Below are 24,868 nucleotides of genomic sequence, written 5' to 3' on the forward strand. Positions count from 1 at the left end.
CCTATCACATGTACACACACATTACAGAGAGCGTATCAGTCACATCAGCCCCTGCCCCAGTGCTGCTTACACTCTATATTCCCTATCACATGTACACACACATTACAGAGAGCGTATCAGTCACATCAGCCCCTGCCCCAGTGCTGCTTACACTCTATATTCCCTATCACATGTACACACATTACAGAGAGCGTATCAGTCACATCAGCCCCTGCCCCAGTGCTGCTTACACTCTATATTCCCTATCACATGTACACACATTACAGAGAGCGTATCAGTCACATCAGTCCCTGCCCCAGTGCTGCTTACACTCTATATTCCCTATCACATGTACATACATTACAGAGAGCGTATCAGTCACATCAGCCCCTGCCCCAGTGCTGCTTACACTCTATATTCCCTATCACATGTACACACATTACAGAGAGCGTATCAGTCACATCAGTCCCTGCCCCAGTGGTGCTTACACACTATATTCCCTATCACATGTACACACATTACAGAGAGCGTATCAGTCACATCAGCCCTTGTCTCAGTGGTGCTTACACTCTATATTCCCTATCACATGTACATACATTACAGAGAGCGTATCAGTCACATCAGCCCCTGCCCCAGTGGTGCTTACACTCTATATTCCCTATCACATGTACACACACATTACAGAAAGCGTATCAGTCACATCAGTCCCTGCCCCAGTGCTGCTTACACTCTATATTCCCTATCACATGTACACACACATTACAGAGAGCGTATCCGTCACATCAGTCCCTGCCCCAGTGCTGCTTACACTCTATATTCCCTACCACATGTACACACATTACAGAGAGCGTATCAGTCACATCAGTCCCTGCCCCAGTGCTGCTTACACTCTATATTCCCTACCACATGTACACACATTACAGAGAGCGTATCAGTCACATCAACCCCTGCCCCAGTGGTGCTTACACTCTATATTCCCTATCACATGTACACACACATTACAGAGAGCGTATCAGTCACATCAGTCCCTGCCCCAGTGCTGCTTACACTCTATATTCCCTATCACATGTACACACACATTACAGAGAGCGTATCAGTCACATCAGTCCCTGCCCCAGTGCTGCTTACACTCTATATTCCCTACCACGTGTACACACATTACAGAGAGCGTATCAGTCACATCAGTCCCTGCCCCAGTGCTGCTTACACTCTATATTCCCTACCACATGTACACACATTACAGTGAGCGTATCAGTCACATCAGCCCCTGCCCCAGTGCTGCTTACACTCTATATTCCCTATCACATGTACATACATTACAGAGAGTGTATCAGTCACATCAGCCCCTGCCCCAGTGCTGCTTACACTCTATATTCCCTATCACATGTACACACATTACAGAGAGCGTATCAGTCACATCAGTCCCTGCCCCAGTGGTGCTTACACACTATATTCCCTATCACATGTACACACATTACAGAGAGCATATCAGTCACATCAGCCCTTGTCTCAGTGGTGCTTACACTCTATATTCCCTATCACATGTACATACATTACAGAGAGCGTATCAGTCACATCAGCCCCTGCCCCAGTGGTGCTTACACTCTATATTCCCTATCACATGTACACACACATTACAGAGAGCGTATCAGTCACATCAGTCCCTGCCCCAGTGCTGCTTACACTCTATATTCCCTATCACATGTACACACACATTACAGAGAGCGTATCAGTCACATCAGCCCCTGCCCCAGTGCTGCTTACAATCTATATTCCCTATCACATGTACACACACATTAAAGAGAGCGTATCAGTCACATCAGTCCCTGCCCCAGTGCTGCTTACACTCTATATTCCCTACCACATGTACACACATTACAGAGAGCGTATCAGTCACATCAACCCCTGCCCCAGTGCTGCTTACACTCTATATTCCCTATCACATGTACACACATTACAGAGAGTGTACCAGTCACATCAGTCCCTGCCCCAGTGCTGCTTACACTCTATATTCCCTATCACATGTACACACACATTACAGAGAGCGTATCAGTCACATCAGTCCCTGCCCCAGTGCTGCTTACACTCTATATTCCCTATCACATGTACACACACATTAAAGAGAGCGTATCAGTCACATCAGTTCCTGCCCCAGTGCTGCTTACACTCTATATTCCCTACCACATGTACACACATTACAGAGAGCGTATCAGTCACATCAGCCCCTGCCCCAGTGCTGCTTACACTGTATATTCCCTATCACATGTACATACATTACAGAGAGCGTATCAGTCACATCAGCCCCTGCCCCAGTGCTGCTTACACTCTATATTCCCTATCACATACACACACATTACAGAGAGTGTATCAGTCACATCAGCCCCTGCCCCAGTGCTGCTTACACTCTATATTCCCTACAACATGTACACACATTACAGAGCGTATCAGTCACATCAACCCCTGCCCCAGTGCTGCTTACACTCTATATTCCCTATCACATGTACACACATTACAGAGAGCGTATCATTCACATCAGTCCCTGCCCCAGTGCTGCTTACACTCTATATTCCCTATCTCATGTACACACATTACAGAGAGCGTATCAGTCACATCAGCCCCTGCCCCAGTGCTGCTTACACTCTATATTCCCTACCACATGTACACACATTACAGAGAGCGTATCAGTCACATCAGCCCCTGCCCCAGTGCTGCTTACACTCTATATTCCCTATCACATGTACACACATTACAGAGAGCGTATCAGTCACATCAGCCCCTGCCCAGTGCTGCTTACACTCTATATTCCCTATCACATGTACACACACATTACAGAGAGCGTATCAGTCACATCAACCCCTGCCCCAGTGCTGCTTACACTCTATATTCCCTATCACATGTACATACATTACAGAGAGCGTATCAGTCACATCAGCCCCTGCCCCAGTGCTGCTTACACTCTATATTCCCTATCACATGTACACACATTACAGAGAGCGTATCAGTCACATCAGTCCCTGCCCCAGTGGTGCTTACACACTATATTCCCTATCACATGTACACACATTACAGAGAGCATATCAGTCACATCAGCCCTTGTCTCAGTGGTGCTTACACTCTATATTCCCTATCACATGTACACACACATTACAGAGAGCGTATCAGTCACATCAGTCCCTGACCCAGTGCTGCTTACACTCTATATTCCCTATCACATGTACACACACATTACAGAGAGCGTATCAGTCACATCAGCCCCTGCCCCAGTGCTGCTTACACTCTATATTTCCTATCACATGTACACACACATTAAAGAGAGCGTATCAGTCACATCAGTCCCTGCCCCAGTGCTGCTTACACTCTATATTCCCTACCACATGTACACACATTACAGAGAGCGTATCAGTCACATCAACCCCTGCCCCAGTGCTGCTTACACTCTATTTTCCCTATCACATGTACACACATTACAGAGAGTGTACCAGTCACATCAGTCCCTGCCCCAGTGCTGCTTACACTCTATATTCCCTATCACATGTACACACACATTACAGAGAGCGTATCAGTCACATCAGTCCCTGCCCCAGTGCTGCTTACACTCTATATTCCCTACCACATGTACACACATTACAGAGAGCGTTTCAGTCACATCAGCCCCTGCCCCAGTGCTGCTTACACTGTATATTCCCTATCACATGTACATACATTACAGAGAGCGTATCAGTCACATCAGCCCCTGCCCCAGTGCTGCTTACACTCTATATTCCCTATCACATACACACACATTACAGAGAGTGTATCAGTCACATCAGCCCCTGCCCCAGTGCTGCTTACACTCTATATTCCCTACCACATGTACACACATTACAGAGAGCGTATCAGTCACATCAATCCCTGCCCCAGTGCTGCTTCCACTCTATATTCCCTATCACATGTACACACATTACAGAGAGCGTATCAGTCACATCAGTCCCTGCCCCAGTGCTGCTTACACTCTATATTCCCTATCTCATGTACACACATTACAGAGAGCGTATCAGTCACATCAGCTTCTGCCCCAGTGCTGCTTACACTCTATATTCCCTACCACATGTACACACATTACAGAGAGCGTATCAGTCACATCAGCCCCTGCCCCAGTGCTGCTTACACTCTATATTCCCTATCACATGTACACACATTACAGAGAGCGTATCAGTCACATCAATCCCTGCCCCAGTGCTGCTTCCACTCTATATTCCCTATCACATGTACACACATTACAGAGAGCGTATCAGTCACATCAGTCCCTGCCCCAGTGCTGCTTACACTCTATATTCCCTATCTCATGTACACACATTACAGAGAGCGTATCAGTCACATCAGCTTCTGCCCCAGTGCTGCTTACACTCTATATTCCCTACCACATGTACACACATTACAGAGAGCGTATCAGTCACATCAGCCCCTGCCCCAGTGCTGCTTACACTCTATATTCCCTATCACATGTACACACACATTACAGAGAGCGTATCAGTCACATCAACCCCTGCCCCAGTGCTGCTTACACTCTACTGATAAAACAGAAATAACGCATCAATAATCCTATGCTTTTGTTAAACTCTGTTTTCTCAAATACTGTTATTTATTGTTATTTATTGCTGCAGGTGGCGTTAGCTTGTCGCACAAGATACTAGATAATTAACATTCTCTGCCTGGAGTTACATTCTCTGCCTGGAGTTACATGCTCTTCCTGGAGTTACATGCTCTGCCAGGGGTTAACATGCTCTTTGCCATGGGATTAAATGCTCTGCCAGGGGTTACATGCTTTGCTCGGGGTTACATGCTCTGCTCGGGATTACATGCTCTGCTCGGGGTTCCATGCTCTGCCAGGGGTTAATAAAGGCATGTCCAAACTATGGCCCTCCAGCTGTTATGAAACTACACATCCCAGCATGCCTTGCCATAGTTTTAGCATTCCCTAAAAGCAAAACTGTGGCAAGGCATGATGGGATTTGTAGTTTCACAACAGCTGGCGGGCCATATTTTGGACATGCCTGGGTTAACATGCTCTTTGCCATAGGATTAACCTGCTCTGCCAGGGGTTAAATGTTCTGCCAGGGGTTAACATACTTGTTGCCATAGATTTACATGCTCAGCCATAAGTTACATGCTTTGCAGGGGTTAACATGCTCATTGCCATGGATTTACATGCTTTGCCAAGAGTTAACACGCTCGTTGTCATGGAGTTACATGATCTGCCATGGGTTACATGCTTTGCCAGGGGTTAACATGCTCGTTGTCATGGAGTTACAGTACATGCTCTGCCAGGGGTTACATGCTGACTTCCAAAGTTGAATCTTAGCCCCAGCAGCATGCAGGGAGGCAGCAGACACAGAGCACCCAGCCACCCACCTTCCAACTTGGAACACAGTGACCTGAACATGGGTGGGGAACCATGTCTGGGATTGCTGGACTGGAGACATGGCACGACACCTGCTGCTGCTGGTGACAGCTGGGATGGGAATGTGGGGAGCGGGGTGGGCTGGATTCTGCGGAGTGGGTGGTACTCCCATGGAAGGTGGCCTCTCTCTGATCCAGCTCCTCCTGAGACCCAGGGACTACCTACCCAAAGTATCCTCCTGTTGCCGAGCCAAGTCACTACCAAGTCACGTGGCTGGCTCTCAGCAGGCCCTGGAGTCGGAGACTGGAAGGACCTCTGTGATGGAAATTGGGGAGAGATGTGCCAGTCGCACAGAAATCACAAACTTATTATGCGGGTGGACCCTCTTTGTGCACTATTAGTATTCAATATTTCGATATGCGAGGGTGTGCTACCATAGACACAGAATGAATATATTGGGGAGGACAGAGAAAGGGTGTCTTTGGTTGGTGCACCAAAAGAGAATTTAATAATAAAACATTACTTTTATTGGTTTCATTAAAATAGTTGCGAAGATATAAAAAAACACGAAAAACACATAGGACAACATGATTTAAAAAGGATATAATATATCCTCACCTAGTGGGACCCCACTTCACACTGTCCCTGAATAATTTTATAATTTTATAAAGCACGGTGGTTGAAATTTAAGAGTGGAAAAGTTATGTCTGGTATTGACAGTTTTACAGTGTGTAGCCAGGATGTAACCATTATCAGATACAATGTATATATTTCTGGGGCTCACTATCACACGGGTGTGATCCCGTTTCAGCGCTACCGCTGGCTGGCTGGAGCCGCTAGTTCCACAGCCTGTGTGCTGACCGCAGAGCTGTGTCTGAGGTGTGCTGCTGTGCACTACTTCGCTCTTGCGTGTCAGATCAGACAGGAGTGTACACGGCTCTTGCGCTAGAGTCCGTGTCACTGTACTACAGGGAATCGTGTGCAGGACCCTGAAGAAGCTTTTGCGAAAGCGTACGCTTGACTGCACACTTGGGAGGTTATTCTGATCGTAGCGGCCAAACGTGCGTACGTTCCCTATTAACGTACGCTATCCGTACGTGGCCGTTGGGGTTAAGTCCACCCACAAATCAGCCGCATACGTACGGGCAGAAACACCGTCGAAGGGGAGTGGCGTACAATTGAGCGTACGCCAACGTACACGGACGGACCAGCCCTTACACTCCGACAACTGGCGTACAATTGAGCGTACGCCACCGTTTACGGACGTCTCTCGTCCGTCTTCCCACCGACTTCTTGCGGCTATCTGAGCGTACGCCAGCTTGCACGGACGGGTCCCTATTGTTTTCAATAGAAAACTCAGCTTATGTCACCGCCCGTGAGAGTGAGCGTACGTCCGTGTACGCTGGCATACCCTTCACATATATGGACCTGCAAATCTTGCCTTTCAACTATAATTAGGAAAATTAATTAATTGATTGAATTAATTAATGTGCAAAATAGTGGGCATGGGCTTAAAACATTGCTGAAACATCCTTTGTAGGTGTTAGATGTGGTTTATGTTATTGTATCATAAATACAAAACCTATGTTTGTATTAGAGTGAACACGTTGACACATGTCGACTTGTGTAGATTGAGTCTAACTGTTTAACAAATACCTACCTTAGCATATATAAGCAGGTCGGTACTTATGTAGTATCTGGGCTGCCGATTTTTTGATTGTATGCCTTAAGTTAAGGCATACAATCAGATGCGATGCGATGCGATATCGCATCGCATCGCATCGCATCGCATGCGACCATCGGATGCGATGACCCGATTTTTCCATAGGAATCAATGTTAAAATGGACTGAGTCCATTTTAACATGGAATTCAATGGGAAAAAGGGGTCCTTTTCATACCCCTACTATCCAAGTGGGCATGGAGTTGGATATAAACCTGTGGCGAGCGTAGCGAGCCACCGAGCCCGAAGCGTGGCGAGCGAAGCGAGCCCCGCGAGGGGCCGGTATTCTGTGTCCCCTCGCGGGGCTCGCTACGCTCGCCACGCTTCGGGCTCGGTGGCTCGCTACGCTCGCCACAGGTTTATATCCAACTCCATGCCCACTTGGATAGTAGGGGTATGAAAAGGACCCCTTTTTCCCATTGAATTCCATGTTAAAATGGACTCAGTCCATTTTAACATTGATTCCTATGGAAAAATCGGGTCATCGCATCGCATCGCATCGCATCGCATCGATGGTCGCATGCGATGCGATGCGATGTGCCCGATTCGACCCGATTTAGAAATCGGCAGCCCAGATACTACATAAGTACCAGCAGGTCTTAAAAAGATTCTTACCTTAAATTAAACAAACCTTTAAATGTAGAGAAGTATAGAAAGATAAGCTTCCAATGTGTTTGAGTGCTGTGTGTGGCTTGCACGTAGTGAAATCATGGTTTTGACTTAATAGACTGCAGCATTGCTTATTACATTCAGGTGTATGTGGTTGAGTAGTAATCAGCGTAAATTAGCAAACCCAGGCGCACGCAGGCATGCGGTATCTGTAGGGGTGGTCTGAGCTGGCGGTTGGCGGCCGCCTGTTTGGTGTCCGAAATGAACGGTGCTTTAGGCGATCGTGCGGTAGTAGCACCGCTCATTTTTGGTGCACACCCCCGTGTACGCCCATGTTTACGCCCATTTTCCCTCATTATTTCGGCCGCTCCCCTCAACACGCCCCTATGCCGCCCCCAATGCCCGTACACTCGCGTACAGGTTTTTTTGCACGGAAAGACCCGTCCGTAAGCGTTGTGGAGTGTTCGCGCCTGCGCATTAGCGAATGTACGCATGCGCAGATCAAGAAAAACCCCGGAACGTACGCGTACGGCCCGGACGCACCAACCAGAATAAGGCCCATAGTGTGTTAAACCCCACTTCCCTTCCCCCCATATGATTGTATTTTGATCTGTTTAGGCCGGTGGTGACACAGGGTATCCGTAGCACACGGTTCCCTGTAGTACAGTGACACGGACTCTAGCGCAAGAGCCGTGTATGTGGTGGCCGGTGCACGAAGGGGACGGGTTCCCCTTACCTTGATGTTTCAGGGGGACTCAGGTCCATCTGTTCTCCTGTCTTCCGGTGGACGGGGGGAATGGACACTTCAATGAAAGGGGACAACGTTCTGCGATGCAACTCAGATTTATTATGAAACAAAGGCAACTCGTGCCCACTGACCCTCACGGCTCAGTAGTACTTGGGGTTGAAGGCACGTTAACAAGTAATAACAGTTATGTATATGAATTGGCAATTAGGCTCGGCAGTACCAATAACAGGCAACCTAATCACACTACGCTTATACCCACTAGGGCCTACAGGCTCCCCGTGTTCAAGGTACCGTGACGGCGTTCGGGGTCAAACACCCCCACTTTAACGTTACTACTGGATTAACGAGTCGGCACGGTACCGTTAACACTGAAGGCTACGTTCGACATGGACACATATATCAGACCGTACATAAGATACCACAACAATAACCATAACAGTAGACAATAATCTGGCTAACTGGTGCACCAGGGTACCCTCTTAGCCAACAACCTGAGGTGACGTCACCATTTATATAACTCAGTCCCGGTCTACCTGTGCACAAGAGCGTGAGGACTTAACCGTCCTGCAGACCTATCCGGGTTAACAGCAGTCCCTATATTCCCCTTTCCGGGCAAGGCTCTGTAGCGATAGTCTGATTAGTTACGGTCCATGGGCAAATTACGTTGACTATCCCAAGGGAAGATATTATTTGGTTTGGCCACCAGGTGGCGATGCCCCCTTCCAAAAGGGAGTACCTACGAGTACAGGTACCCGGCAGTACTTGATAAGATGATGGCAGTAAGCCTGAGTGGGGATCCGGATTCCGGGTTGGTCCCGCTACCCTGAGGCTTTCTACTGGCACCCTTCTTTGGGCTGATCTCCCCAGCCTTGGAATGCGGCAGGCAGGTTAAGATGCTGGGCCTCTGTGGGAAGGGCAGTGTGTGGGGCACCCCTGGCCAAAGTGACAGGCCGCTTGTGAGGGGGCAAGCAACAGGGTAGTTGGGATAGCCGGCAAAGGGGAAAAGTACCTTGGAGGCTGGGCTGGTAGTCGGTACCTGAGGCTGCTCTCTGTTGCGGGCTCCTGCCCGTCACGTGCTCCTGGGCTCCATCCGCGTCGCTGGGACCTCTGCAGTACCCCTTCTTCTGGCCAGGGAGCACACTAGTGTGGGCGCTGCAGCCGCAGCGTTGCCGCACTCAGTGGCTCTCCTGGTCCTCGGCTACACGGCAGGCTGATGGACACTCGCGCCGGGACTTCTCCCTTGCGTACCGGCGGCGGGCTCCTAGATCTCCGCTGGACGCTGCGCTCCGGCTGCCGTCTATGACGCGGCACCTGCTCCCCTCTCATCCACGTGCGCACTTGCCGGCGCGGCCGTGATGTCGCTCCCGGCTGCTGTCGCCCGCTGTCCGCGTCCCGGCTTCACTGCTCGCCTCAGTCTGCAACCCGGTGGCTGCTCCTCCCAGCTGCACGCTGCTGGGGACAAAAGGGAGACCCACACCGCACTTCCCAGTGTCTCTGCTCCAGGTCAGTCTCTCCGCCGCCGTGTTCTCCACACTTCTCCACCCCTTCCTGCCTCTTCTCAGCCAATCCCAGGGCACTCACTCTCCCCTGTCACTCCGGTCTGGCGCGAAAGTCCCGGGGGAATATTAACCCCGTGGGTCCTGCACTGAGGTGCTGGTTACTTTAACCCCTGATGTCCCATATTTGGGGCAATAGCTCAAAGTGGGGAGTTATATGAAGTTCTGGGGCACCACATTCACCCCTGCTTTTTCAGATGCGTGTCCCCGCGCATCACTACACAGTAAATACTTTTTACCCAAATCACCAGGTTTACGACATTTATAACAACAGTGTTTTCAGTTTACAATACATGCAACAGGTTATGGAAAGATATCTAGTCCTGATACCGCCGGGGAAGTGTACCCCGAGTACTCCTTTCGGAGCGCCTTAGCTCAGACTCGGGGGCCACCTCCACAGCCGCGCAAGGCACGCGTACTTCAACTGGCGGACTAGGCCAGGCTTGCCGTGGCATAGTGGACCAGCCCACCGCCATCAATAGCTCGAGAGGGTCAGTGGGCAGCGGAGGCAAGAGGACCGCTTCACCATTCGGCTCTTCATCCCCATCATCCTTTGCTTCTCTCAGCTTTTGATCCGGTCTTGGGCGGAGTCTGCGCTGACTTCGGTGGGCCGACGCTGGAAGGACGCTATCGAGCTTCGAGGTCTGGCTACCCGCCATAGTCAACATGGGTTCGACCGCGTACGAGTTCAGCCCCCGCTTGAGATCCGCTTCGAATTGTGACCGCTTATTCTTCATTGGCTCACTCTGCACTCGACCCTGAGGACTCCGTAGGGGTGGACTTTTCGGGGGGTAATATCGTGTAAGGCTCCTGCGACTTGGGTAATTCCAACAGCGCTTTCTTCTTGCGGCATATTGGGTGCCTCTGACGGGGACTCCACCAGGGCCAGTGACGTCGGCTGCCCGGAGGCCCTTTCTTCCCTTGATGATGTTGAATTCCACCGTCTCTCCGGCCCCAAGACTTCGATAAGAATCTGTTGTATTTTTCTTCTCGATAGCTGTGAAGTGGACGAAGATATCCCTTGCTACGTCAGCACAATTAATAAAACCGTATCCCCGTTGTACGTGAAACCAGACCACTCTTCCCTGGTTCTTCATGCGGGTTGGAGGGTAACGATCCGAGGTGGCAGATAACTCGCTTGCACCTATATAGCATTGTCTGCCGTAACAAGCCTGCCCATCTTCGGGAGCTGGACCTACGCTTCCTGTCCTCCCCGAGGCTCGGCCCTTGACCTCGTGGCGTTGGGGTTTAAATCTTCGTCCTGGTCGCGACCTCTCTCTGTGTGTCCAGCCTCTTGGCTTTGGTGGTGCATCAGACGTCCCTGTCCCTCAAACTGGTCGGGAGGCTGCCGTCCATACTCTCGGGGCGGTTCCCACCTACTTCCGGCCGGTCCTTGTCTTTCGGCTCTCCATTTTGGCTCCGAGTAGTTCTGTGCCGGCGCGCTCGCCATTCGGCGCATCTCCCTCTGCATCTCTGCCATCCCTACGACCAACCCCTCCATTTGTTTCTGGAGTGTCTGCATCGCGTCCCTGTCGGGCTGTTGGCCACCCTGTACCGCCAAGTCGTGGGGCCATTTCGCCTTCTCCGTGCCGCTGGCTGTGACTCCTGTTGTTTTCACCCCCTTCTCTGAAGCCAATCAGTTCCGGGTATTCTTCCTCCCTTCCTTTGGGGTTACCGACAATGGCGAGGGCAGCCGCCTTAAAGTCCCGGAAGGTCTTGCCCGGCATCTGTGACTTCAGCAATCACAGTTGAACCCTAACGTTTTCCTGAGACGCTCCTTCAACGAATTGAATCGTTAGGGCCTCGTCAGCGTTTCGCACTTCCTCCGGGTCTATTGCCATAATGGCCTTTAGCGTTTCCTGCAGACTCAGGGCATAGTCCCGTAGGGACTCATTTGGCCGCTGCTTGCGAGCATACAATTTCATCTTCAGCTCAGGGATGGTAGTCGTTTCAAACGTGGTGAAGATTTTCTTCAGCATGTCCGGCGCACTTTTTCTCTCTTCCATCGGCCATGAGGCCACTTCTCTGCGTGCTGACCCCGTTAGCTGTCCCATCAGGATTTCCACTTTCTGCTGCTCGCTTGGCTTATACATCCGGAACGTGGATTCGAGGTTGTTCCTGAAGTCTGTAACTGATCATCGTCCCCACTGTAGGTCGGGAGCCACGGGGCCCCGAAATAGTATGGCAGGGTTATGGCCGCAGCCGGTGTTGTGTCTTGGACGTCCTGTTGTTCTTGGTTTTGCGGGTTTGCCTGTTGCACCGCTTCTCCGCCTTGTTGCTGCTCCATTTTCACCGAGTTGTCACCCTCCTAGTGCACACGGATCCTGTTCGTGACGCCAAATGAGTTGTGGTGGCCGGTGCACGAAGGGGACGGGTTCCCCTTACCTTGATGTTTCAGGGGGACTCAGGTCCATCTGTTCTCCTGTCTTCCGGTGGACGGGGGGAATGGACACTTCAATGAAAGGGGACAACGTTCTGCGATGCAACTCAGATTTATTATGAAACAAAGGCAACTCGTGCCCACTGACCCTCACGGCTCAGTAGTACTTGGGGTTGAAGGCACGTTAACAAGTAATAACAGTTATGAATATGAATTGGCAATTAGGCTCGGCAGTACCAATAACAGGCAACCTAATCACACTACGCTTATGTCACAGATCTGCTTAGTCAAGCTTACCTGTATGGTGATTCTGCTCTGTGTCTCAGTCTGACTCCATTCATGCTGCCAGACAGTCTGTGCATTGCTGGTTCATTGATTGATTGCACCTGATAGAAATCCTGGCAGAAGCTGGAATCACCTGTAACCCTTTGCTCTCCTGTTCCATGTGGCTCACCTGTTTAGTTCAGACTGAAGTATTCTGGATTCCTGCCTCAGATTGCAGATTGCCCTCTGTCATTTCCTCCAATCAATACAAGGCAGGGGGGATAAATATCCTGCTCACAGAGGCAGAACTGACTTCAGCAACTTGTCTTCCTGCTGCATGTGCTGGATGTTCTTTGGAGTTCAAGCCTGCTTCCTGGAATCCCTGCGTGAGTCTTCAGCGTTCAGCTCCCGGAGGCTCTGCTTGTCCGGCTGGTCCAGCGCTCCCGGTCTGGTCCACAAATGGTCCAATTCCTGCTCCAGTTCCTGCTCATCTAGTTCCTGTGTTTATACTCGGTTTTCTTCAGTTATTTGTTATATGCCAAGTCAGCCATTTCAGTTCTGTTATCTCCGTCACCTGTTCCTGTGTCAACACCAAGTCGCTACCCTGTCCTGATACCAGTTTCCTGACCTGCCTGCTACAAGCTGCATCCAGCTATTGTGTGCTACGTCTCTGCTGTAATCTTCCAGTAATCCTGTCATTCAGCTGTATCCTGATCCCAGCCATCCAATCTGCAATCATTCAACCATCCAATCTTTAGTCATCCAGCCATCCAATCTTCAGTCATCCAGCCATCCAATCTTCAGTCATCCAGCCATCCAATCTTCAGTCATCCAATCGTCCAATCTTCAGTCATCCAATCGTCCAATCTTCAGTCATCCAATTGTCCAATCTTCAGTCATCCAATTGTCCAATCTTCAGTCATCCAATCGTCCAATCTTCAGTCAGCCAATTGTCCAATTTTCAGGTATCCTTTTCTCTAAACTCAAATCCTGAACATTGCCTTATCCTCCCAGAACTACCGGCACATATCTTGTTTATTTTGAACGGACTGCCATCTTGTTTATTTTTGCAAAGGACTGCTATCTTTTGTTACTTGTTATTTATGAGACTTGCATCTAGTTATTATTTGTCCAATCAAGAAGTATTGATCCTGGTTACATTATCTGTTATATGAGTTCCTTAATAAACCTGTTTGTGTTAACCCATCTCCGGCTGGTCACGCCTCTCTTCCTGAGATCCGCACCACTCCATCAATCCACCATCTGACCACTCCAGTCACGACTGATTCCACACACCCATTTCGTGACAGTTTGCTGAAGTCCCATGGACTTGGTCAGTGATCAGAGTGTGAGAAGTGTGGGTTGTCTAGATCACAGTACCAGCATGGAGAGACAGATTGATCTTCAGTTCTTACTCACAAAGTTCTGGCAAGACTTATCTGGTTGTTCTTGCAAGCTGCAGCAATCCTTGCCGGCTAATGAATCCTCACGTGTCACATCTGCAGCCGCATGTCATTTGGCCTCTTCACCTCTACCCCCTGACTACCTGGCTACTCCAAAGGAGGACGATGAGGCTTCTGCGGACAGTGGGTCTGTCATAAGTCCGTTACTTTGCCATCTGCAATCTGGTTCTGCTTGGACCTTGAAAGAGCCAGAATCAGAGACATTAAAGGTTTTACACCAGTTACTGAATCAACTACAGGAATTACCATCTAAAAATTTTTCTGTAGTCTCCGCCATATTGGACAGTTCTTTGGTACCCCTTTCCAGTGGAACTGTGCGCAAAGGAACTTCCACTACACTTCCAAGTACTCCTGAGAAGTCCTCTCATAAGCCTTGTAAGGACATACCACAAAGCAGACCACGAGCCCAGCTGTCTGAGGAGGAACGTCAGCGGCGCAGGCAGCTAGACCTGTGCTTCTATTGTGGTGGTTCAGACCATTTCATAGAAGATTGTTCTCTCCGTCTGCCCAGAAATGGGGAGATTCCTCCCGTTACAGCTCAGAAAGAAACCCGAGTTAATACTTGGGGCCCTAGAACAAAGATCATCTTGGCCAAACACGGTTTTACTGCTGTCCACAGAGCTCCTGGGAAGGTTCCTGTATCCATTACTGGAGGTGGAGTCTCAGGATTTTCTGCCCAAAAGCATGTGTCCGTCTCATCAACCTCAGGAGGGTTGTCCAATACCGCAGCCCCAGCAGAGGTATCTTGTGCTAAAGATTCAGAACGAGTATCCCGTCTCCAGCCCCAAGAGGGGGTTCAGCCTTTTCAGCCCCAGAGGGGAGTTCAGCCTCTCCAGTCTCAAGAAGGGGTCTGCTGTATCCAGCCCCAGAAGGGGGTCCAGAATCTTCAGCCCCAGGAGGGGGCTCTCAGTCTCCAGCCCCAGGAGGGGGCTCTCAGTCTCCAGCCCCAGGAGGGGGCTCTCAGTCTCCAGCCCCAGGAGAGGGCTCTCAGTCTCCAGCCCCAGGAGGGGGCTCTCAGTCTCCAGCCCCAGGAGGGGGCTCTCAGTCTCCTGCCCCAGGAGGGGGCTCTCAGTCTCCTGCCCCAGGAGGGGGCTCACAGTCTCCTGCCCCAAGAGGGGGCTCACAGTCTCCTGCCCCAAGAGGGGGCTCACAGTCTCCTGCCCCAAGAGGGGGCTCACAGTCTCCTGCCCCAAGAGGGGGCTCACAGTCTCCTGCCCCAAGAGGGGGTTCAAAGTCTCCTGCCCCAAGAGGGGGTTCAAAGTCTCCTGCCCCAAGAGGGGGTTCAAAGTCTCCTGCCCCAAGAGGGGGTTCAAAGTCTCCTGCCCCAAGAGGGGGTTCAAAGTCTCCTGCCCCAAGAGGGGGTTCACTGTCTCCTGCCCCAAGAGGGGGTTCACTGTCTCCTGCCCCAAGAGGGGGTTCACTGTCTCCAGTCCCAGAAGAGGGCTTTCTGTGTCCAGCCCCAAAATGGGATTTCAAGTGTCCAGTCCCAAGTAGGGGTGAATCCAGGTGTCCAGTCCCAGAAGGGGGATATTCCAGGTGTCGAGCTCCAAGAGGGGGAAATTCCAAGTGTCCAGTCCCAGGAGGGGGTCCTGTATACCAGAGACCCTGGAGGAGAGTCGGACACGTTTGCCCTGGCCTCCGGGCCTGAGGACACTTCTGCCCTGGCCTCCGGGCCTGAGGACACTTCTGCCCTGGCCTCCGGGCCTGAGGACACTTCTGCCCTGGCCTCCGGGCCTGAGGACACTTCTGCCCTGGCCTCCGGGCCTGAGGACACTTCTGCCCTGGCCTCCGGGCCTGAGGACACACCTGCCCTGGCCTCCGGGCCTGAGGACACACCTGCCCTGGCCTCCGGGCCTGAGGACACACCTGCCCTGGCCTCCGGGCCTGAGGTTGTTCCAGTTATTCCAGTGCAGACTGCCTTGCCCAAGGCATCCGAGGGGTCTGCCATGCACAAAACACTCAATGTGCCCGCCGTGTCTGAGGCTTCCATGGTTCCAGTTTCTCCTAAAAAGTCCAAGATTCTTGATCAGCTGAAGCCTTCCAAAGCCCCAATTCCATCAAAACCATTTCAAAATTCAAGCAGAGAATATTCGCCCATCTATTTTGATGGGGATCTTGTCCATTATGAAGCCCTGGTGAACCAATATTTGTCTATATTGGAAACCGAACCTTCATCTGGTCTCACGCTAGCCAACATCGTCAGTTACCTGTTTTTGTCATTTAAAGGAGAAGCTTTGGAGTGGGCTTGTCCGCTTTATGAATCTAACGACTCCAGACTTCGAGATCTGACATCCTTCTCCAAGGCCGTAGTGGAAAGGTTCGGTTCAAAGACTCCCTGTAAGAATTCCTCCACCACTACAGTTAAAAGTCATCCGGTGGCCAAAACCAACCATTCTTTGCCATCCATCCAAGATTGTGCGCCATCTCAACAATGCCTTAGAACCTCCAAGGTTTCAAAAAATTGTCTATTGATGCCCAAATCTATGGACTTTAGAATTGGGTACACATCCATGTCCACCCATTGTGTTGGTTCCTCTGGACTGTCCAATTCTCCAGGATCATCTTCTGAAAAGCAATCTGCCCCGTCAATACCCACCATATGTATTGGATCTTCCGCTTCATGCTACCTCAGTCCTTCAGGGAGTTTCAATTCAACTGAGAGGTCTTCAATCCTGACCTTAGACCAAGACTCAAATTCAGAGTATGATTCTGATTATGATGCCACTCCCTTCCTGGGAGGTCCTGTGCTCTCTGATGCCTGTTTTGCAGAACCTAAAGCTTCACCTTCCTCAAAAAAATCAAAGCATTCATCTAAGAAAAAGAAGAAGCATCGTCGTTAACCTTGAGCTCCCTTCCAAAGAAGGTTCTGGCATAGGTGTCCGGAGTCCACCCTGAAGGAGGGGGTAATGTCACAGATCTGCTTAGTCAAGCTTACCTGTATGGTGATTCTGCTCTGTGTCTCAGTCTGACTCCATTCATGCTGCCAGACAGTCTGTGCATTGCTGGTTCATTGATTGATTGCACCTGATAGAAATCCTGGCAGAAGCTGGAATCACCTGTAACCCTTTGCTCTCCTGTTCCATGTGGCTCATCTGTTTAGTTCAGACTGAAGTATTCTGGATTCCTGCCTCAGATTGCAGATTGCCCTCTGTCATTTCCTCCAATCAATACAAGGCAGGGGGGATAAATATCCTGCTCACAGAGGCAGAACTGACTTCAGCAACTTGTCTTCCTGCTGCATGTGCTGGATGTTCTTTGGAGTTCAAGCCTGCTTCCTGGAATCCCTGCGTGAGTCTTCAGCGTTCAGCTCCCGGAGGCTCTGCTTGTCCGGCTGGTCCAGCGCTCCCGGTCTGGTCCACAAATGGTCCAATTCCTGCTCCAGTTCCTGCTCATCTAGTTCCTGTGTTTATACTCGGTTTTCTTCAGTTATTTGTTATATGCCAAGTCAGCCATTTCAGTTCTGTTATCTCCGTCACCTGTTCCTGTGTCAACACCAAGTCGCTACCCTGTCCTGATACCAGTTTCCTGACCTGCCTGCTACAAGCTGCATCCAGCTATTGTGTGCTACGTCTCTGCTGTAATCTTCCAGTAATCCTGTCATTCAGCTGTATCCTGATCCCAGCCATCCAATCTGCAATCATTCAACCATCCAATCTTTAGTCATCCAGCCATCCAATCTTCAGTCATCCAGCCATCCAATCTTCAGTCATCCAGCCATCCAATCTTCAGTTATCCAATCGTCCAATCTTCAGTCATCCAATCGTCCAATCTTCAGTCATCCAATTGTCCAATCTTCAGTCATCCAATTGTCCAATCTTCAGTCATCCAATTGTCCAATCTTCAGTCATCCAATCGTCCAATCTTCAGTCAGCCAATTGTCCAATTTTCAGGTATCCTTTTCTCTAAACTCAAATCCTGAACATTGCCTTATCCTCCCAGAACTACCGGCACATATCTTGTTTATTTTGAACGGACTGCCATCTTGTTTATTTTTGCAAAGGACTGCTATCTTTTGTTACTTGTTATTTATCAGAGACTTGCATCTAGTTATTATTTGTCCAATCAAGAAGTATTGATCCTGGTTACATTATCTGTTACATGAGTTCCTTTAATAAACCTGTTTGTGTTAACCCATCTCCGGCTGGTCACGCCTCTCTTCCTGAGATCCGCACCACTCCATCAATCCACCATCTGACCACTCCAGTCACGACTGATTCCACACACCCATTTCGTGACAGCTTATACCCACTAGGGCCTACAGGCTCCACGTGTTCAAGGTACCGTGACGGCGTTCGGGGTCAAACACCCCCGCTTTAACGTTACTACTGGATTAACGAGTCGGCACGGTACCGTTAACACTGAAGGCTACGTTCGACATGGACACATATATCAGACCGTACATAAGATACCACAACAATAACCATAACAGTAGACAATAATCTGGCTAACTGGTGCACCAGGGTACCCTCTTAGCCAACAACCTGAGGTGACGTCACCATTTATATAACTCAGTCCCGGTCTACCTGTGCACAAGAGCGTGAGGACTTAACCGTCCTGCAGACCTATCTGGGTTAACAGCAGTCCCTATATTCCCCTTTCCGAGCAAGGCTCTGTAGCGATAGTCTGATTAGTTACGGTCCATGGGCAAATTACGTTGACTATCCCAAGGGAAGATATTATTTGGTTTGGCCACCAGGTGGCGATGCCCCCTTCCAAAGGGAGTACCTACGAGTACAGGTACCCGGCAGTACTTGATAAGATGATGGCAGTAAGCCTGAGTGGGGATCCGGATTCCGGGTTGGTCCCGCTACCCTGAGGGACCCGTGTGGCTTTCTACTGGCACCCTTCTTTGGGCTGATCTCCCCAGCCTTGGAATGCGGCAGGCAGGTTAAGATGCTGGGCCTCTGTGGGAAGGGCAGTGTGTGGGGCACCCCTGGCCAAAGTGACAGGCCGCTTGTGAGGGGGCAAGCAACAGGGTAGTTGGGATAGCCGGCAAAGGGGAAAAGTACCTGGGAGGCTGGGCTGGTAGTCGGTACCTGAGGCTGCTCTCTGTTGCGGGCTCCTGCCCGTCACGTGCTCCTGGGCTCCATCCGCGTCGCTGGGACCTCTGCAGTACCCCTTCTTCTGGCCAGGGAGCACACTAGTGTGGGCGCTGCAGCCGCAGCGTTGCCGCACTCAGTGGCTCTCCTGGTCCTCGGCTACACGGCAGGCTGATGGACACTCGCGACGGGACTTCTCCCTTGCGTACCGGCGGCGGGCTCCTAGATCTCCGCTGGATGCTGCGCTCCGGCTGCCGTCTATGACGCGGCACCTGCTCCCCTCTCATCCACGTGCGCACTTGCCGGCGCGGCCGTGATGTCGTTCCCGGCTGCTGTCGCCCGCTGTCCGCGTCCCGGCTTCACTGCTCGCCTCAGTCTGCAACCCGGTGGCTGCTCCTCCCAGCTGCACGCTGCTGGGGACAAAAGGGAGACCCACACCGCACTTCCCAGTGTCTCTGCTCCAGGTCAGTCTCTCCGCCGCCGTGTTCTCCACACTTCTCCACCCCTTCCTGCCTCTTCTCAGCCAATCCCAGGGCACTCACTCTCCCCTGTCACTCCGGTCTGGCGCGAAAGTCCCGGGGGAATATTAACCCCGTGCGTCCTGAGGTGCTGGTTACTTTAACCCCTGATGTCCCATATTTGGGGCAATAGCTCAAAGTGGGGAGTTATATGAAGTTCTGGGGCACCACATGTACACTCCTGTCTGATCTGACACGCAAGAGCGAAGTAGTGCACAGCAGCACACCTCAGACACAGCTCTGCGGTCAGCACACAGGCTGTGGAACTAGCGGCTCCAGCCAGCCAGCGGTAGCGCTGAAACGGGATCACACCCGTGTTCAGTCGCTTATCGCTACTGCATAGTGAGCCCCAGGATTATATACATTGTATCTGATAATTGTTACATCCTGGATGAGCACACACACTGTAAAACTGTCAATACCAGACATAACTTTTCCACTCTTAAATTTCAACCACCGTGCTTTATAAAATTATTCAGGGACAGTGTGAAGTGGGGTCCCACTAGGTGAGGATATATTATATCCTTTTTAAATCACTTAATGTTATCCTATGTGTTTTTCGTATTTTTTTATATCTTCGCAACTATTTTAATGAAAACAATAAAAGTCATGATTTATTATTAAATTCTCTTTTGGTGCACCAACCAAAGACACCCTTTCTCTGTCCTCCCCAATAAAAGGACCTCTGTGATGCTGCTGCCCCAATGTGTGAACACATCTGCACTCCCAATGCCGCCATTGAAAAGCTGACTCTGGCGCACTCAGACCCGACACACTCGCCACCAAATTATAAAAAGAGTGTGTGTCCAGACCGGGGCCCCCCTGACAGACCCAGGTCCGGATAAAATGTACCTGCTCCCCCCCCCTTTCGGCACCAGACTGGGTGACACTGGCCTTATATACAGTATACTAGGTGATTCATCGCGCCCTACGGGCGCTCTTCACACCGGCGTAAGGGGCTACGCCCCTTAATTTGTGAACATTTGTATTGTGAGAAATATGGTTAGAATTGTATGAAAGATGCCCTGTATTGCAGCTTCTGGCAGTGGGTGAGGGTCCAGCGTGGCAGCACAGGAGTACCGGACGGTGGCCCTGAGTCAGTGTCTCCTCCTACTGGGTGGGAGTTAGGGTGCATGAGAGCAGGAGGCTGGGATATGAGGCATGATAGGGGTATGTGGGCAACACAGCGTCAGCGATTACCCAGTGGTGGAAGTTACGGTTCAGGAGAGCAGGAAGCTGGGTAGTGATAGGGGTGTGTGGGCATACGGGGGACTAAAGAGGGTGGTGGACACTGTGCAGCTTCTGCCAGTGGGTGAGGGTCCAGCGTGGCAGCACAGAAATACAGGAGTCAGTGTCTCCTCCGACTGGGTGGGAGTTAGGGTGCATGAGAGCAGGAGGCTGGGCGGTAAAGCATGATAGGGGAATGTGGGCAACACAGGGTGAGCGGGTCTCCACTGGCGGAAGTTACGGGGCAGGAGAACAGGAGGCAGGGCAGTGTCCTCCCACATTGATGGCAAAAGTATTCAACATCGGCCATAAACCATCGATTATTTGAAAATCATTGATGGTCGATGGGCATCCCTAGAACTGGAGGAGGGTGGGGGACAGTATGCAGCTCCCGGCAGTGGGTGAGCGTCTCCTCCCACTGGGAGGGAGTGAGCGTGCATGAGAGCAGGAGGCTGTATAATAGTGGTATGTGGGCAAGACATTGATAAAAGTTGTGGCGCTGGTGCAGAGGGCAGTGGGGAAACCTGCAGTGCGGCAGCCAGGGCCGGATTTCCCACCTAGGGGCGGTACCTGCTTGTGGTGGTACAGGATCCCCCATTGTCACGGGGGTACGTGAAATGCGGGAGCGGGGGCCGCGGTGGTCCGCTGGGGGGTGGAATTGCCGGAAGGGGGTCTGGGGGGTCTGCAAATTGCGGGAGGGGGGGTGGTGTGTGGGGATCCGCGGTTAGCGGGAGGGGGCGGGGGTCCACAAATCGTGGGCGGGGGCGCGGGGGGGCTTGAATCGTGGGAAGGGGGGTCCGCAAATTGCAGGAGGGGGGTTGTCGGGGTTAGTGAATTGCGGGAGGGGGGGTTGCAGAGGTCCGTGAATTGCGGGAGGGGCGCGTGGGGTGCCGTGAGTCAAGAGGGGGTGGTGCGGGGGTCCGTGAATCACGGGAGGGGTCATGAATCGCAGGAGGCGGGGGTCGTGGGGGGGCTGCGAATCGCAGGAGGGGGGGTGTGGGGGGTTGCCGTGAATTGCATGAGGGGGGCGTGAATCAAGGGAGGGTGGGCGCAGGGGGGTGGTGCGGGGGTCCGTGAATCGCGGGAGGGGGCATGAATCGCGGGAGGGGGGGTCGTGGGGGGTTCCGAATCGCAGGAAGGGGGGTATGGGGGGTGCCGTGAATTGCATGAGGGGGGCATGAATCGCGGGAGGGGGGGTCCCCGAATGTGTGAATTACGGGCGGTCGCAAATCGCGAGAGGTGCCGAGGGGGCCCGCAAATCGCGGGAGGGGGGCGCTACGGGGGGTTTCGTGAATCGCGGGAGGGGGGGTCGTGAGGGGTTGCGAATCGCAGGAAGGGGGGTGCCGTGAATTGCGTGAGGGGGGCATGAATCGCAGGAGGTGGGGTCCCCGAATGTGTGAATTAGGGGGCGGTCGCAAATCGCGAGAAGTGCCGAGGGGGCCCGCGAATCGCGGGAGGGGGGCGCTACGGGGGGTTCCGTGAATCGCGGGAGGGGGCGGCGCGAATTGCGGGAGGGGGGTCGCAAATCACAGTAGGGGGGGGGGTGCCGTGAATCGCGGGAGGGGGGGTCGCGGGGGGCCCTTTTAATGCCAGGAGGGGGGGTCGCAGGGGTCCCGCGAATCGCGGGAGGGGAGGATGCAGGGGTCCTGCGAATCGCGGGAGGGGGCTCGCGGGAGGGAGGGGTCGCTGGGGTCCCGCGATTTGCGGGAGGGTCGCGGGGGTCCCGCGTTTCGCGGGAGGGGGTGGTCGCGGAGGTCCAGCGAATCGCGGGAGGGGGTGGTCGGGTCTGGGACGGATATTAGACAGCACTTACATCGACGGCCATTACATCGACACCATTAGTTCGACAGCTCAATAGGTCGACATGGTTTTAGGTCGACATACCATTAGGTCGACATGTCATTATGTCGACAGCTCATTAGGTCGACAGCTCATTAGGTCGACATGTTTTTAGGTAGACACTGCCATTAGGTCGACAGAGTCTATGTCGACAGTCAAAAGGTCGACATGGGTTTTTTCACTGTTTTTTTCGCTGAAATGTCGACACAGTCGACATGGACACAGTTTGAAGTGTACCGCAGCCGCTCGCTATGCTTCGGGCACGGTGCCTCGCTGCGCTCGGCACACTATTTTATTCTCCCACCACGCCCTAGTGGATAGTAGGGCATGAAATACCGCCTGTCGGCACATGTCGGCTCAATAAACAGTGAAAAAACCACATGACGACATTTTGACTGTCGACATAGACACTGTCGACCTAATGGCAGTGTCGACCTAAAAACATGTCGAACTAATGAGCTGTCGACCTAATGAGTTGTCGACCTAATGAGCTGTCGACATAATGACATGTCGACCTAATGGTATGTCGACCTAAAACTATGTCGACCTATTGAGGTGTCGAACTAATGGTGTCGATGTAATGGCTGTCGATGTAAGTGCTGTCTAACAATAGTCCGGATACCGGGGTGGTCGCGGGGGTCCCGCGAATCGCGGGAGGGGGGTCGCGGGGGTCCCGCGAATCACGGGAGGGGGGGTCGCGGGGGTCCCGCGACTTGCGGGAGGGTGGAAAGCGGGGGTCCCGCGAATCGCGGGGGGGGGGTGTGGGGTCCTGCGAATGGCGGGAGGGGGGGTCACGGGGGTTCCGCAAATCGCGGGAGGGGGGTCGCGGGGGTCCCGCGAATCGCGGGAGGGGGGGTCGCGGGGGTCCCGCGATTCGCGGGAGGGGGGGGGTCGCGGGGGTCCCGCGATTCGCGGGAGGGGGGGTCACGGGGGTCCCGCGAATCGCGGGAGGGGGGGTCGCGGGGGGGTCCCGCAAATCGCGGGAGGGGGGGGTCGCGGGGGGTCCCGCGAATCGCGGGAGGGGGGTCGCGGGGGTCCTGGCAGAGGGTAGGGATGTGCAGGAGTAATGGTGGATGGTGGCTGTGGAGTAATGGTGGATGGTGGGCGTGTACTGTAGCCCTGGCTGGGCGGGGGGAGGTGATGTCAAGGGGGTGGAACGTCAGACACATGAAAGTGAAACTGTTCTACACAGGAACGTTCTCCACAGGGGTTGAGTGACAGATCTGGCTAAATATATAAGAGATAGAGACACATGTACTGCAGACTGTACTCACCAGAGATGGCTGACACACAGGAGCCCTGACATATGGCTCAGACTGGGTGACACTGGCCTTATATACAGTATATAGAGAGACACATGTACAGACTGTACTCACCAGAGATGGCTGACACACAGGAGCCCTGACATATGGCTCAGACTGGGTGACACTGGCCTTATATACAGTATATAGAGAGACACATGTACAGACTGTACTCACCAGAGATGGCTGACACACAGGAGCCTGACATACGGCTCAGACTGGGTGACACTGGCCTTATATACAGTATATAGAGAGACACATGTACAGACTGTACTCACCAGAGATGGCTGACACGCAGGAGCCCTGACATACGGCTCAGACTGGGTGACACTGGCCTTATATACAGTATATAGAGACACATGTACAGCAGACTGTACTCACCAGAGATGGCTGACACGCAGGAGCCCTGACATATGGCTCAGACTGGGTGACACTGGCCTTATATACAGTATATAGAGAGACACATGTACAGCAGACTGTACTCACCAGAGATGGCTGACACACAGGAGCCCTGATATATGGCTCAGACTGGGTGACACTGGCCTTATATACAGTATACTAGGTGATTCATCGCGCCCTACGGGCGCTCTTCACACCGGCGTAAGGGGCTACGCCCCTTAATTTGTGAACATTTGTATTGTGAGAAATATGGTTAGAATTGTATGAAAGATGCCCTGTATTGCAGCTTCTGGCAGTGGGTGAGGGTCCAGCGTGGCAGCACAGGAGTACCGGACGGTGGCCCTGAGTCAGTGTCTCCTCCTACTGGGTGGGAGTTAGGGTGCATGAGAGCAGGAGGCTGGGATATGAGGCATGATAGGGGTATGTGGGCAACACAGCGTCAGCG

Source organism: Crinia signifera, chromosome 1 (genome assembly GCF_055691185.1).
Source record: "Crinia signifera chromosome 1, ASM5569118v1, whole genome shotgun sequence".
NCBI lineage: Eukaryota > Metazoa > Chordata > Amphibia > Anura > Myobatrachidae > Crinia > Crinia signifera.